This window comes from Watersipora subatra, chromosome 8 (genome assembly GCF_963576615.1).
Source record: "Watersipora subatra chromosome 8, tzWatSuba1.1, whole genome shotgun sequence".
Lineage (NCBI taxonomy): Eukaryota > Metazoa > Bryozoa > Gymnolaemata > Cheilostomatida > Watersiporidae > Watersipora > Watersipora subatra.
In genome coordinates this window covers 11,281,270-11,297,094 of record NC_088715.1, presented here as the reverse complement: position 1 = coordinate 11,297,094, position 15,825 = coordinate 11,281,270, and positions in this window count along the sequence as shown.

The following is a 15,825-nucleotide window of genomic DNA, read 5'->3' as shown; positions in this document are numbered from 1 at the left end:
ACTTATATGATATGATAGTCAGCAAAAGTAGAAGCAACAAAAATCAAATTAGCTACGAAATCTACTATGTTAGTGCGTTAGGTAGTTATGATAACCCACTTTTAATGAACTTGGTTTTATTAGGTCTGTAATCTACTACAATTCTGCAACACACTTGACACCAGTCTGAGGAGCCGAATGCCACATATCATGGTTTGTGCAGCAGACAATCATGTCTCTCATTCCCCATCCATGCCAGCTTCTAGGTTTATAGCTGCCACCACTCAGCTCTTGTAAGTCCTTCTGGATATGCCCAAATTACGATTGATCTGTACAGTAGATGCTTGAATCCTTGTCTCGGCATACCATGTTGTGCATCCCATGTTGCTGCTGCTTTTCTAATGGTTTCAAACTCTGCACATCTGGATACTTGGTTTAAACTTGTATTAAAGTTTCATTATCTTTGGATGACCTATTGAATGCTGCTTGGAAGTTATATGACAGCTAGTCAAATATCAGCAAAAATATCCCATTAGCTACAAAACCTACCATCGTAGTGTTGGTAGTTATGATAGGCCACTTTCATTGGACTATGTTTTCTCAATGAATGTGGTTTCATAAGGCCGGCAGTTTTCTGCAGTTCTGCAGCACGTTTGAAACCAGTCTTAGGAATCGAATGGCACATATCATGGTTATTGCAGCTGACAATTGTGTCTCTCAAACCCCATGCATCGCTGTTTGTACACATGAAAACAAAATATAAGGCGTGTGTTTAATAGCTTCTGTCAGAGTTGGAAACATTGAAAGTTGAAGGCTGTGACAAACAGCATAAAAGAAAGCAGCAATCAATCAATATGATGACATAAACTCAAATGACCTGTAAAGTGACCTTTGGTAAACTAGTCAGCTTTAAGGTCATTTGCTGACTAGCTTATCTACATTTGACTCATCGTAAATAGACTGTTAATTTGAACCTCATCTTGATTTACTAAAGTAGCAATTCAATACAGCTTAAGGGGGCTATTAAAAAGCCCCTTTAAGGTAGCATCGTTGGAGTAACATGCTATTTCACAAGTATGTTGAGTGTAACAACAACAACAGTACCAAAAACTGTTACAGATAAGTTGTTAATCATGTTGAAACATACAGGTATCCAATAAATGTACATGTACATGTATTCAATAAGAGTAAAATGCAACAATAACAACCCAGTAAACTATGATGATTAACAACATATTATCCTACTGGTTTTTTATTTAATAGTTTTATACCAGGCCATGGTAGTTAATGTCAGCACAAAGCTGAAATCTAATGCAATAATTGTACTTACAATTACTGCATAGAGAAACTATGCAATAATTGTGAGTACTATGACAAGATATTAAGACCTGCCAAAAGATCACTCTGTCTAACTTATTAGGTATATAAATTACTAGCTTATAGCTTTTATGTATTCTATTCATTCCTCAATTAATTTTAAAATTATGTTAATATTTTAATGTTACTTTTGTTGAAAAATGTACTTACTAAATAATCTTCGATTTGAAACTATACTTTGGTAAAGCCCACTTTGTGTGTGTACGCACACACGCACAAAGTGCATACTGTAGGGTGCATACTACAAGGTGCATACTATAGTGCATACCTCCACTAAATGTGTGCGCATACACACACACATACACACACACTCATCACACACGCACACACACACATTTAATTGTATAATATGTGTGTGTGTGTGTGTGTGTGTGTGTGTGCGTGCGTGCGTGTGTGTGTGTGTGTGCACACACACACACACCAACACATGTATGTCTGCATGTCTTGTGTGCCAGTGCGTGCATGTGTTTGAGCATGTGTGTGTGCACAAGAGTGTGCACCCATGTGTGTGTGCATGTGTGCATTTGTGTTTGCGTTAGTGTGTTTGCGTGCGTGTGTGCGTGCCTGCGTGTGTGCACGCTGGTGTATAAAAAAGCCTACTGTTCTACTCAAAGTTATTCATCAAAACTATGAAGATGACAATACAATGGACCGGTACTTCTCGATACTGGTACAAATGTAAAAATCAGATATCGTACTGCCTTTGTCTGACCAAACGGAGAGGGAATGTAGAGGCTCTTCCTACGAAGGTAATAAAACAAAAAGAGAATATAAAAAATTGACTTAGAACCCAGATATGGTAATAAAGCTATGTAAGATTTTTTTTAACGGGGCGTTGTAAAGCATTGCTAAAATAATTAGTGTGTGCATACGGTATTATGGTATATGTTAACACCTCAGAGTGCTATGTGTCCTATGGCCCAGTGGTAGTGTATGGATTTTAAACTTGCAGTAGCAGTTGAACTCATCTGAACTCCATGAGTTCAAATCCATCAGAACACGGAAAAGGTTGTATCAAAGATTTTAATAATTAAAGATGGATGCAACTACAGACATACCATCAACTTTAAGAAAAAATATATATTATACTAATTATATATATACATATTAATATACAAATATATATATTTATTCAATTTTATATAATTTTGCATGTCCCTGATTATAGTGGCTAGCACACTGAAAGTCTATCATGCTGGGAGTGATAGTCAGGTGGGTCCATAAAACAAAGAGGGCAATCTGTTCAATTATTCTGGAACATCAGAAGGTGGATGGTTAGTGATTGTTAGAGAGTATCACTCTACCAAGCTGAATGTCACAAGTTCAAATCCTGCTTATAACAATATTTTATCTCAGCATCTAACTATAGATTCAGATAAAATGATAGCCATGCCTCATATCATAGTTATGATTAATAGTAGTTCTATCCATGACCAATGTTGAATATGTTAGTCAAATCCTGCTTATACCAAGGATAAGCATGTCAGACCGGTTATACAGCTTATACCAAAGATATATTATACTAAATATATATATATATATACATATTAATATAAAAATATATATATTTATTTAATTTTATATAATTTTGTGTGTCCCTAATTATAGTGGCTAGCACACTGAAAGTCTATCATGCTGGGAGTGATGGTCACGTGGGTTCATAAAGCAAAGAGAGCAAATATCTGTCCAATTATTCTGGAACATCGGAAGGTGGATGGTTAATGAAGGTTAGGGAATATCACTCTACCAAGCTGAATGTCACAAGTTCAAATCCTGATTATAACAATATTTTATCTCAGCATCTAAATATGGTTTTAGATAAAATTATAGCCATGTATCATATCATAGTTATGATTAATAGTAATTCTATCTATGACCAATGCTGAATATGTTAGTCAAATCCTGCTTATACCAAGGGTGAGCATGTCAGACAGGTCATACTGCCCATTCAAACTGTACTCACACAAATATTTGTAGATTTTATCAGAAACTATCCGTGTTTTCTATCATTTGCGATTTCTTTTAATTTTTGGGTGATCTGACTGTAAGGATGTTTCAAGATTGAAATGAAAGAAACTTAGTTCTCGTGAAATGTTTAGATCAAGCAAAGATATGATTATCATGTCCAAAGTTACAAAGAGACCAACATAATTGAGATGTGGAACACAACAGCTTGAGAGCAATTATAGCAGATGTCAACAATAGCAGTGATAGTAACTAGTTCCATAACTTTGCACATATTCATCCTCTGAGCATGTTAGTCAGGATCGATTAACATCAAGTCTTGTTAATTTCTACCTCAAAACATCCAAGTAGTCGGAACACCCCAAACAAAAAAGATTTTGAATAGTTGAAAAATGTTGATAGGTTCTCAGAAATTCTACTAAAATATTTTGCTAGTTCATCCTTCACTGTAAGAAGTATTGGCTTTTAACAAAGCCAGCATTTTTATGGATGTTCTAACATTTACAAGTGAACAACTGAAAGAAGGAATGCAAGAAACATTTAGCATTTCAACAAAAATATAACCAAGGCAGTGATTTTAACCTTTGGTTCAGAAGAAAATATTACCAGTACATTTATCCTCTGACTTCCAACAGTGCAAACATCAAAATGTGATGAACATTTTATTTTAACAAAGCGCAAAATTTTAAAAGGCGGGACAAGACTGACTGTTTGGAGCACCGAAGACAGTAATGAAATTGATAGGAAAACATTACAAACACAAAAGTATAAGATTAATGACTATTTTAGTTAAAATAGCTAAACTTCAAAAATAAAAAAATATATTTATGCACTGAATTCTAGAATTTTTTTACTAATCGTTTCTAATATTTTCAAACAAAATTTAACAAAAATGAGGAGTTATCCTAACATGAATGTATTAACTAGGTCAAGTAACTCCAAGTTCTCTGACTACCTGAGTATATATTCCAACTTGGAACCTGTAATAACAAAAATGCTATTTGCTCATGCAGTTGCGAGTTTTTACGGCTTTTAAATCGATAAGATTTTTTGAATTGTTGTTAAGGATTACAATCATTGCTCTACATTTAGATTTATAAAATGTTAGCGTTAAAAAGCTTTTCAAAAGTTTGTTGTGAAATTGTTAAAAAATTTATAAAATTGCAAGGGGCTAAGAAAATATATGATTTTAAGTTTAGGCGAAAAATAGTTTTAAATTTTTAACCTTCCATGATAATACATTTTTTGAAATTTAGAAGCATAAGAGCAAACTTGCTGGTAAAAAGGATTTTTTTTACAAAACAATGAACTTCTGAAGCATAAATAGCATATTAGCTCTGGAGTAGAAATATCACATCAGTTTAATTTCAAAAGTAGAAACAAAATTGAAAAATAGAGAAGCAAAACTAACCCTCTTTTGTCCATAGAATGAACTTTTGAAAGATTCTTTACATTAAAATTTAGTCGAAAATAGGATGATTATAGCATTACCACTACTAAAAAAACTGTTTCAAGTTAATAAAGTTAATAATAAAAATATTATATTGTGGTACAAACTTTTGCAAGTATTATTAATATATACATAAGGTATCTAATTATACAATGGTTTAAATGTAAATACATAAAAAATAAATACTTAGACAAAGTTCTAACAATTTTCTTTAAAGCTATATCAAGTTCTCTGTATAATTATGTTAAAATTTAACTGCACATGAAATATATAATCTCTATCTTGTTTTATGTCAGTACGGTGCTGTTATTGTGTTTAACTCAGGTAAGTAGAGTCTGAGATCTAAACAGTCAACAGGGTTGTTTTTAGACCAATAAGAATTAAGAAAAATACATGAATATAATATAATAGTCTTACGGCGGCTGTTTCTCAGGATTGGGTAGTAGATACAACCATTGTAGCAGATGATATTAGGTTTTTTATAGCTCTCATTGGTGAACTGCGGGACGGGTATCAGGGGTACTCAAAGTCCTTAAAATACTGAGTCACAGTGCTAAAAGAGATAACTCAATTAACATTAAAAACGGTTTCCTTTTTTACAGATGCTTCACTGCAACCATGATGTATATTCAAGTCAGGCTCTTATTAAACTTTTTTATTAACACTGTGTAGGAGTTGTGTTCTCAGGATATAATAATCCCATCGCAACTGATGAATGACTAACTTCTTGGTTTCTGTACCAGTAATTAATCCAATCTGGCTCTTTAAATTAGTTGAGAAAAATAGTAATCTTGTTTTGTAAAACAGACTGTTTCAGAAATTGTAAGGGAAACAATTGCAACTTTTGTACCATAATTTTACTGAAAGATGTACTTATATTATTAATAATTATCAGTAAACATGACATCACTCTGGATTTTTAATGTAAACGGCTTCTTTTCTTTTAGGCACCATGAGAGATTGTCATCTGTAATAGATACTTGCATATTTATTCTTGGATGTGTAAAGGGATTTGGGTGCTGCAGACAGTAGTGTGCTTGGCTGGGAATTCAATTATCTTAATTCAATTATGATCAGGTACAAACTTTTGTTCTTTTGGTGGTAATCCGGACAGACAGACAGACACACCTCATTTGATAATAACGACTAGCTGTACTACACGGTGTTGCTAGGGGAATAAAATCAGCTTATAAACAATGAGAGGTAATAAGAGTTGCCTGCCAATTGCTATTAGCCTGGCACATTGCCAATGGAAAATTTGAGTTTGCTTACTGATGAGAGCTAATCGTTTCAGTGACGTTACGAAATCACCCTGCGTAGTAGGCAGTGACTGGGTATTTGCTCCCATATAGCGCCATATATCGGCCAGCGAAGAAATCAATCTCTGTGGCCAAACTGGTAGTGGTTGGACAAGCAAATGGGAGGGTCCGAGATTAAATAATCTTTGGTACCGATTCTTTATTCCAATATTTTTATATTTATAGCCAAAATGACAGATCCACAGACATAATTTGAAAAATATAAATATAGAGATTAGACATGAGCTTTGTGCTGCTCATGATTTCTAACCAATTTTAACTTTTACTTTTGCGGCAACAATCTATGAAAGCTTCGACTAAGAGGAAATATTTTCAATGCATGTAATGTAATAACTTATAGTTTTAATCAGGTATATCATCACACATTTATATACAAGTTAAACAGTTATAGTTTTAATCAGGTATACCATCGCACAGTTATATACAAGTTAAACAGTTATAGTTTTAATCAGGTATACCATCACATATTTATATACAAGTTAAACAGTTATAGTTTTAATCAGGTATATCATCACACATTTATATACATGTTAAACAGTTATAGTTTTAATCAGGTATATCATCACACATTTATATACAAGTTAAACAGTTATAGTTTTGAATTAGATACACCATGTCACATTTATATACAAGTTAAAAAGTTATAATTTTGAATTAGGTACACCATGGCACATTTATATACAAGTTAAAAAGTTATAAGTTTGAATTAGGTACACCATCACACATTTATATACAAGTTAAAAAGTTATAATTTTGAATTAGGTACACCAAGGCACATTTATATACAAGTTAAAAAGTTATAATTTTGAATTAGGTACACCATGGCACATTTATATACAAGTTAAAAAGTTATAATTTTGAATTAGGTACACCATGGCACATTTATATACAAGTTAAAAAGTTATAATTTTGAATTAGGTACACCATGGCACATTTATATACAAGTTAAAAAGTTATAAGTTTGAATTAGGTACACCATGGCACATTTATATACAAGTTAAAAAGTTATAATTTTGAATTAGGTACACCATGGCACATTTATATACAAGTTAAAAAGTTATAATTTTGAATTAGGAATACCATGGCACATTTATATACAAGTTAAAAAGTTATAAGTTTGAATTAGGTACACCATGGCACATTTATATACAAGTTAAAAAGTTATAATTTTGAATTAGGTACACCATGGCACATTTATATACAAGTTAAAAAGTTATAATTTTGAATTAGGAATACCATGGCACATTTATATACAAGTTAAAAAGTTATAATTTTGAATTAGGTACACCATGGCACAATTATATACAAGTTAAAAAGTTATAATTTTGAATTAGGAATACCATGGCACATTTATATACAAGTTAAAAAGTTATAATTTTGAATTAGGTACACCATGGCACATTTATATACAAGTTAAAAAGTTATAATTTTGAATTAGGAATACCATGGCACATTTTTATAGAAGTTAAAAAGTTATATTTTTGAATTAGGTATACCATGGCACAATTATACAAATACTAAAGTTTTAAGATTGTAAATTGAGCCAGTCATTGCTTGAAGTGAGCTTTATATTTCAACTTAATAAGCTGTATTTCGTGAAGCAATAGCAGCCAGGTCCTATAACTCTTCAATCACTCAAAAATTTACATTTTTCTACAACAGTATAGATTATTATATCTATGGCTATATTATAGATGCTGTTAGTAAGGTGCTGGTATCCTAACTTGAATGTCACAAGTTCAAGACATGTACAAAAAAATCTTTTATGAAGCCGTATAATCACCGCGTGACAATATGGCAGTGAGATACTGTCACATGGTACTACATGGTATGACATTATCACACTGTCAGTTTACTGATCCCTTGTAAAACTTTGTTAACAATCAAGCTTGTTAACAAAATGATCAGAGTTTTATAAGTATATAGATTGGTAGAATTGTTCATAAGAAATACTTACTATATTAAGAGTTGTGTCCCCTTATCTGAAACAATGGTTGAAAGTTGGGAAAAATATTACATCTTACTAGATTCGAACTCATGACATTCAGCTCGCTAGACTGAGACTGCAGCATATCTGGCAACCAATTACAATTTGGCATATTGGAATGATTATTCATATAGTTATTACAACTGAGGATCTCTCTCACCAGAATACTAGTATATTAATTATTGAGTACGGCAACATGTAACGATTTTTTGGTTGTTTCTGACCAAAATCACAAAATAAACGACAAACACAGAATTGTTCCATCAAAATTCACAAAATTATCTAGCTGTGCATGCACCCCGAAATCGTCGACAAAACACTTTTAATTGGCTAAACAATTAATTAGCGAGCACAACTCTAGAAGCTTACGCAATCTATATAATTCAAGACACATAGCGCAACACACAAAAAAAGTAGTAACGTGATTGGCAACAGTAAACACGATGCAACTAACTTGATTGCCCTAAAGATAGCAACTTTTCTTTACAACGGAAGCTTTGCTGCTAAAAAGAAATTGTTATTATTAAAAGCAAATGATTTGTAGCCATGCTGTACAAACGACAAAAATCAACCAACGTGCAATCTTCACAGTTACATCGAACATATGTACTATGTTAAATTGCAATTATAATTTTATTGTGTGTCGTAATATGTGTCTTGGACTATATCAATTGTAAAAGCTTCTAAAATCGCGACTGCTAATAATTTTTTCAACCAATTAAAAGCATTTCATCGACAATTTCGGTTTTCATTCTTGGCTCAGATAATGCTGCGAATTTCGGCCAAATAATTTTGCGCTTTTCGTTCTTTTTGTGAGTTGAGTCGGAACTAACGGAAAAATTGTAACGTGGAGGCATTTCTTTAGACAGAGAGTAAAGCTGAAACACATAATAATTATTTTATAACTAGTGTAAGTACTATAATTAACATGGCTAACACAGTAAACCTTTGAAAGAAATGCAGCCAACTAAAGTACGATAAATAGCATGTGAGACAGCATGATATTGCTATTGGCAGGTTTATTAGATCTATTCATTACAGTGAGTTACTAATTGGTTGGGTAGCTCATCTGTTATTACAGTAAAAACCTATAAATTGCATTGGTTACAGTTAGAGCTTTTACCAAGGGGTTTCTTTTGTTGCTACACACATCATTCAGTGATTTAAATGTTGGCAGACATTTAGTCATACAAACTATTAGGAGAAACTTATCCGGCTCAGTAAAAATAGCACTTTATAGTTTATAGATACAGTCATATGACTTGGAATAAAATGACAGAAGATATAGAAATATGATATATTCAATTTGTTTGTAAACTAAAATTTTACATTATGATATTCTCTATTATTGAGATGGTTATGTTAGCTCAATACCAAGTTGTAATTCTGACTAGAAAATCATTTGTCACAGAGGTGAAGGGCATAACTAGTAGAGCTGACTAATTTTTGGCTATTTTTTGTTAATTTGCTTTAATCTACTCCTTTACTAGACATGTTCAATTAATAAAGTGGAGTTGTTTCCTCCTAAAACATCTCAGATAAAATAATGAAAACTCCGAAGAGTATAGAATCTTAATATGATAATGATTGCAGAACCTGCTTTCCAAATGTTGTATGCACTCCAAATCATCACGAATATACGACAATTACTCGAGGCCAAGTAATAAATAAAGCCAAGTTTAATATTTCTATATCTTCCCTCTTATTGAGAATCGTCTACTTTCTGGAAGCATGGCATAAAAATAATCAAGTTGTGGAGATAATCAAAACGTAATAAAGTTATTTATAATAAAGTTCAAACTAATTCTACCTTTTCTTCTTCACACAAAGTAGAGCCATAGACGCTGCTCAAATTACTTAATGCGCCGCTGCCTCACTATGGGTGATGTCGTATGATGGTCAAAATGATCTGTGATTTTCAGCTGCCTTGATCTATGAAAAGCCTGACTGTTAATTCAGTGCTACAGCAACAATCATATTTAAGTACATCATGTACTCAGCAGTTTGTTTCCAATTCCCTGGCAGCATAGAGATCACCTTTATTGTAACACTACATTTCTAGTTAATAAATACATAAAATGCGCTACTTCAAATGTCTTAATGTGTTTGAACATGAATGTAAATTTTATTTTGAGCTGTAGAAGTGCCTAAAAATGTTCTTTTAATAACATCAAGCGTGAAAACCTTCAAATTAGAATACCACAACTTTTACATAATAAAATCTGGCATTAGAATAATTTAGCTCGTAAAATCCAAAACTGTGCACACAGTTGTGTTGTAATTATTCCTGGTCAAAGACTCTTAGGCAGTATTGTTATTCAACTTGCTTTGAATCTACTACTGCAAATCTATGAACAAGTGTTCTTGCAAAATTTAATTTGTTAAATCTATTTATTGACCCAGATGCGACTTTATTTTTTAATCTGACTGTGCCATCTTAACACAAGCATCTGATCGTTAGCAACACAAAATATATTACTATTGCTATTTCATTATGCTATTCAACTTGCTTTAAATCTAAAATTAGATCACATAGAGAAAATAGAACCAACTGTGCCATTATGCCTCCTGTATGTTACATAGTAAACCAATTACTATCAATAGCCTTGGGTCCTGGCTTTTACGTACATGTTACTGCTCTTTAAGTATTCTTTGCAACTTGTTTAATGACAGGTATAATTTATTAGGTCAGCAGTAGTGTAATGTTAATTATACACATACATTCAAATAAATATAAGAATTAGTGTTTTGCTGATTCTACATTTTTATTAACGAAATAAATGTGAATAATTGTTTGAAATAATAAATAGGCAAAACATAATATAAAAGTAACTTATTTAAATGTTATTGGTTGATCTTTTAAAACTCAACAAAATACTTGAAATGGTTCTTCAAAGAATGATCAGACTGTTTGTTTAATAAATGTATAAACAACAGTATGATAATATATTTTTTAATGACCTTCAAAGTGACCCTTGCAAGCCCGGTCAGCTTTAAGACACCTCAATTCAAAATAATTCAAAGACATATAAATATAATGGAAAAGAGAAAAAACATATAATTTATACCTTTTTTTTGTAAAAATATATAAATAAAATTGTAGACGGAAAAGAACAATTGTGACAGGCAGGAATTGTCTTATCCTGCCAGTTTGCTAAGTGTGATCGACTGTTCCTGAGACCTCACACATGTGACCAGCTCATTCTTAAATTTTCTGAAAGAGTGTCAGTGTATTACCTGCAATTTTTAGCAGTCTTAAACACCTGCCTGACATGTCCATCAACCAGCTTAGTCCTTTCATTATTGGCTTATCAAAGAAATGACTTAATCTTCTTGGGCTTTGCTCGATTTAAATAAAGCAGATGAGGCGAATAATTAAGCAAATTGAGCCCTTTTTTTCCTGGCTATTTTTCTATGTTTTCTATCTATACAAAACTACTTTGTTCAAAGGAATTTATTAAAGTCAACAATGTTGTAAATAGTAGATGGTGTTGATTAAATTCCTTTCATACTATCCTTTAAAGAAAGGAGTGTCACGGGCATAAACCTTAGAATTATTACGCAAGTCAAAAAACATTGGCTGAGGTTCAACTAATTAGCTGAACTGTAGTTCAACTATTTTGCTTCAAATGGCATGTCAGTTAGTCTCAAGCTTGCCTCATTGCAAGTTTGTATTAGTTTCAAAACAGATTTATAACATTCCAAAATTATCAACAGGAGTGACTGTTTATAATAATTCAGAATAATTTTATTTTAAAATATAAATTGAATGAATGTAGAAACCTTATTTGTATATCACTTTTAAATAATAAATCTTTTAATCACCTCATAGCGGTAAGACAACTCCCAGGTGAATTTACAAAAGTTTGAAAGATGTATTTGCACCAAATTTTTGTTGATTCTATCAGAAACTAAAGGTATTATTCTATCATTTGCAATCGTTTTTGATGTTTGAGATGATCTGACTGCTAATATGTTTCAATATTAAAATCAACAAAACTTTTTGTCGATGGAAATGCTTCGAAGAAAAAAACATCCCGAGACTTGCCTGAAATAATATACATAGCCATGAGGCTGTTTGTATCTTGCTCTTATTCACATTGGCTCTTGATATCATCTTTTTTAAAATCGATTTACCCATCGGATCAACTCTGAAAATAAAGAGTTAAATAACATTAACCCTTTGTCTGACAAAAGGTTAATGCGGTAATGTGGTTAATTTATTAGTGTGGCAAATAGTTTTTTGAGTAGCTCTTAATACTGAGTTCAATGGAATTGAGTCGAGATATGAGAAAACTAGCTGGCAATACAGCTCTGGTTACGCATAATTAACCCATTTATCAGGCAAGTTTTAGAACAGGTGGTGCAGATTTATCTGATATTTTCTACAAATAATTTTTTGTTCATGGTTGTGCGACTGATATTTTGAATGATAATTTTCACAACTATGTTTTGCATTATCTTTACCATCATTAGTTATTATGTAATTTTTACAAGCCAAAATATGTTCATCTCAGCGAAGGTTTTCATTAAAAACATCCATCACAGCCACTCACATGGTTTCAGCTCAAATAATATGAATAGTTACTCTACTTCAGTAAACTTAAACTCTGTATGTATTGTATCTTGATAATTCCCCCTATCCTTAATGCTAGGATAAGTAGCTCTCAGTATGTTGTATGCGCAGCTTAGTCGTAGCTACCACTTTGCTATTGTAAGACCTTCTGGGTATGTCCAAAATGCAATTGAACTGTACAGTGAATGGATCACAAAGTGGTGATGCAATGTGACAGGTTCGAGATATCCGGTGTTGTGATTGTATCCTGATGTCTGCACAAGGCTAAGAGTTAAGACGTCCGGGTGTAATATTGCGGCTAACTATGTATAAGTAATACAGTGTCTATATAATAATATGCAGAAGATTGCTGTGAGAGTATAAACTAATCATTTATTGCTGACTTGTAGATATGTACACTGTAAACTGAATTGTTATGAACTGCCCTGTACTAGCTGCAGTCAGGCTATTTATACCTCCGTATAATTTATCTAGAAAATTCCAAAAAAGCCATTCAGGAAAAATCTAGTAATATAACAATATTCTAAATTTATGATCATGACTCATCAAACCATGTACATCTACATTTATAAAGGGCTAATAATAATCCACTGTGCTACTACTGTATGATTCATCAGCGTATTGCGCAATAGCTATTGTCATGCTATAACTTTGTTTACTACACTACATGTACAAGCTGTGCCACCCGGCGTTGCCCGTGTAATAAAAGAATATTTGGACAGGAAAATGTTGTTATATGCATTTAACATATAACAACATTTGCCCTTCTAAATTTCAAACTACATATCATGAGAAAAGTTTTTTGTCTTATAAACAATTAGTAGTGTGAGCTTTGCTATTAGCCAGTTTAATAATGTGAGCAAACAGCTTCTCGTGACGTTATGCTATTACCCGCGTCATATGTAAAGCAATTAGGTATTGCTCTGATATAACGTCTAATATTGGCTAACTAGCAATTCGACTCCCGTAGTCCAGTGGGCTAGGTGTAAGACTGGAGAACGGCTAGGTCCGAGGTTGAATCATCTTCGGTACGGAATATTTATTTAAAGATTTTAAGATCTATAGATGGAAAACCAACATATTTACGATACGATCCACGACAGACTTTGAGAAATATATATAAGATACTATACTATATACAGCACTCAGAATCTGTGACAAAATGCTTGACTTATTTTGTCTCTGCATACCATGTTGTGCATCCCATGTTGCTGCTGTCTTTCTAATGGTTTCAAACTCTTCACATCTGGATACTTGGTTACTAACAAAACATTAAAACCTCGTAATCTTTTGACAATTTATTGAATGCTGCTTGAGAGTTTTATGACACCTAGCACAATATCAGCAAAAAATATCCAATTAGCTACTAAACCTACCAAAATAGAGTTGGTAGCTATGATAGGCAACTCTCATCATACTAGGTTTTCTCAATGGATGTGGTTTCATAAGGCCGGTAGTTTTCTGCACATCTGCAGAACACTTAAAACCAGTCTGAGGAACCAAATGGTGCGTGTCATGGTTTGTGCAGCGGACAATCAGGTCTCCCAAACCCAATGCATCGCTGTCTGAACACATAAAAACGAAATATAAGACGGGTGTTTAGTAGCTTCTGTCAGAGTTGGAGACATGGAAAGTTGAAGGCTGTCACAAACAGCATAAAAGAAAGCAGCAAACAATCAATATGATGACATAAACTCTAATGACCTTTAAAGTGACCTTTGGTAAACTAATTGACTTTAAGGTCATTTGCTGACTAGCTTATCTACATTTGACTCATCGTAAATGAACTGTAAATTTGAACCTCAACTTGATTTACTAAAGTAACTATTCAATGCAGTATTGGGGCTATTAATAAAGCCCCCTTCAGATAGAATCGTTGGAGTAACCTGGGAGCAGAAGTTAGTTGAGTGTAACAACAACAACAACCAACACCAACAACTGTTAAAGATAAGTTCTGCATCATGTTGAAACATACATGCATCTAATAAAAATATAATGCAACGATAACAACCCAGTAAACTATTATGGTTAACGACATATTATCCTATTTGTTGTTAGTTTGGTAGTTATATGAGAAGTTGGGATGATCCACAAGTAGAGCTGACACATATATGATTAGCAAGTAACAAGTCATGTGATCTTAGAAAGTAATGGTCACAGTAAATAACATAAAGGAATTAGTAGCATATGTCTATCTAATCATACTGTAACATATGATTTAGGTAAAATAAGGCTTACATGAATATACCACACATAGTTACTTTTTATAAAGATGAAAGAACATTCACATCCATTACTATTGTTACTATTATTACTACTGTCACAGGAGTCAAAACAAAATATGAAATAAATAGTACAAAACTAAAGCTTTGTCACATGTGAAAAGTTAGATCAGATCAGATTGTTCTCACTGAGAGCCTCTAAAGGCAAAAAGACGTGAAAACTCAGTTTCAAGAACCTTTTTTGTTTATTTTTTTACTTTTATTTTATTTTTTTATTCTTTATTATATATTTATTTATTAACATATATACATGTACAAATCTCTCCGGTTAAATCAAAGAAACTAAACATCTGCAAACTTGACATTCCCTCGAAGATCCCTAGTTGTTTTTGGCCAAAAGGAGTGAAAATATTGCCCTGATTTTATAGATGGGATGTACAATTCCCTATTTTGTCTTGTATCATGCTGGTTATTGGAAAGAGTAAAAGTGTTTTAAATAATACCAGAACTCAACACTTTGCAATATAGTTTTATTCGGGCATCTTTTCTACGTTCTTGTAATGATTTTATGTTAGTGCTTTCCCTTAATTGTTAAAAGCTTACTGGTGATATGCGGTAAACAAATTTCAGACATTTATTTTGGATTTTCTCGATCTTCTTGATATTTTTTTTAAATGTTGGTCCCACACCTGGCAAGCATACTCAAGGCCTGATCGTATCAGAGTCTTGTGAGCTACTAATCTTGTCTTAGTGTCAGCTGTTTTATGAACTCTATGTAACATTCTTACGAGTCTGTTAGCTTTTGATGTAATTTTACCTATGTTTTTTTTTCCCATTTTAGTTTGCTACAAATTTGCTCAAATCCTAAATATGGATTAAAGTCAACATTTGTTAACTTTACATTATGTAAATAATAGATAATTTATAATCTAAACAAACAACATGTAATT